The sequence below is a fragment of the Megalops cyprinoides genome, chromosome 18, assembly GCF_013368585.1.
Source record: "Megalops cyprinoides isolate fMegCyp1 chromosome 18, fMegCyp1.pri, whole genome shotgun sequence".
Taxonomy (NCBI): Eukaryota; Metazoa; Chordata; class Actinopteri; order Elopiformes; family Megalopidae; genus Megalops; species Megalops cyprinoides.
Window position 1 is genome coordinate 21016714 of NC_050600.1, and position 2276 is coordinate 21018989.

The window sequence follows — 2276 nt, forward strand, 5'->3', positions numbered from 1 at the left end:
ATATATATATATATATATATATATATATATATATATATATATATGTATTAAAATCAGTGCTAGTAATTCTTGCTTCTTGATACTCTTGATTCATACATTACATTATTGTCATTTAGCAGACTCCCTTATCCAGAGCGTCTTACATACATGTAGGTTACAATTTTATCCATTTACACAGCTGGATATTTACTGAGGCAATTGTGGGTTAAGTACCTTCCCCAAGGGTACAACGAACCAGCAACCTTTTGGTGACGAGCCCTGCTCCTTATCATTACACCACACTGCTGCCCAAAATTTGGTTAAGGATGCCACAAAGTAGGTGGCAATGCCTTAACCATATGTGTGTTGAAGGCAACTAGGACCTCTTCCATCCTTGTCAGGGTGAGTGCTAACCTTTTATCCTTTCGTACAACAGTCTGTATATTCTATGTTCTTGTGCAATATCATTCTCTCCATTAGACATCTGGGAGGGACACACTGGCAGTGATGCAGTTCCCCCAGGAAGCACGTCCTCCCGCACTTGAACCTTGACCGCTCTTTCTCCTATTTGGATTCATTAAGTGGATTCAAATACTGGTATTCACAGTATTTAGTGGAAAAAAGTAAAGTTTTAGTCAAGTTTTTTGTGTCTTGGTCCAAGCCTCCAAGATTCATTTGAAACGAATGTTGCTTGTAAATCTTGGAAAATAATCCCATAGTCCAAATTCATACTTCCCCAGTAGAGTAGTGTTGACTACTCTGCTTTACTATTGCAATATGAGATGAAGGCAAGCAGATGGTCTCGAGCTCATGGAACACGTGGCACCCGACTGCTTGGCAAATGCATTCCTGGGCAGGGCTCTACCTCTAAATCTAAAAGTGAGGCATCTTGGTTTCACTTTTAAATTACAGTTGTATAGTTGGGTCTCACCTCATAATGTGTTTGGTCCTTCAGTCTTATTAAAACTATGATTCATTCAAAGTAGCACTCAGATTCTTAACATAACATAACATAACATAACATACTTGGCAAAGAAGAATTTCAAATATTGCTGATATGTATTAAACAGATCATGCAACATTTGTTTGAACAGCTACTCAAATACTGCTAGAGCGCTATGAATAGGACAGTTAGAGGATTGGCCAAACAGAGGGTATTGTCAGATCCTTATCAATCTCTCCAGCCAGACCATTCATCTCTCTCTTCCCCTGGGCTCAGAGACGTAGCGCATGTCAGATCCTAAAGCTTTTCGCCATATCTCCTGTTTATCTACTTGGATATTTCTTCCTAAAAATGGCATGCCGGTCATCCGACGGGGAATGGGAAGGAGTAATCCCTGATACAGGCAGGGAGGCGGACGATCCGGGAGACCCGCCAGCCAATAACTGCCTTTAATACAGGATCATCGGCAAATCCGCGAGGCCTTCCTGAAAATCCATAGCGCCCATCCGCCGGCGTGTGTGTGAGCGTATCGAGCGCGTTCACCGGATAGTGGCCTGCCGTTCATTTTCACCGCCTCCATCAGCTCGTGTCGGGCTTGTCGTTTTTGGGTCGAGGAGAGATACTCTCCCGTGAGGAAGCCGGCTATCATTTCTCACAAAACAGAACGAAAGAAACAAAAAAAAATCAAACAATTTATTTTGGTTTGGTGGAAAGGAAAGGAAAGGAAAGGAAAGGAAAGGAAAGGAAAGGAAAATGGAAAGGAAAGGAAAGGAAACCCAGCCTTGGACATGAACACCACAAGCTACTCACAAGAGTGTGCTTCCAGCAACAGCCACACACCTGTATTTACCTTTGATTAGGGAGGTGTTGCCCATTAACAAATGGCTGGCTTCACATGCACATAAGACAATTACACTGGCAACAGGCAAATGATTAACAATTAACAGGTTTTGATGGAACTGATGAAATATGATCTGCTATTGGTAGGCTTGAATTGGATAGAAAAAAGGGCCCTTGAACATCTATTACTTTTAACGGTTAACACAAACTAACATTCAACAAACATTCAGGTTCTAAGGGACGGGTGAAGGCTCTCCTTCACACCCCCACCTGTTTAGTCCACCCCGCACCCTCACATGCTTCTCCACCCAGGACACTCAAGGCTCTGCATTTAAATCTTCCCTTTCTTCCTCTCTGTTCTGTCTTTGTTAAATTTACCCGTGATTCATTTTCTCGGCCGAAATGACCATCAAATCAAGCACAACAAAAGCTCCGGCAATAACAAAACGGCCATTTCGGAACAGCCGCTGGCCCACAAAGCGAGGGACGGCATTTCATCACTCAACCAATTACC

At 42.7% G+C, this 2276-nt stretch overlaps 1 non-coding gene across 1 annotated transcript; it reads right to left on the reverse strand.

Moving 5' to 3' along the window:
* Positions 1 to 290: 290 nt before the first annotated feature.
* On the reverse strand, positions 291 to 415 carry LOC118793774. The gene has a single exon (XR_005005710.1). It is a non-coding gene; the product is annotated as a U6atac minor spliceosomal RNA (small nuclear RNA).
* Positions 416 to 2276: the final 1861 nt, after the last annotated feature.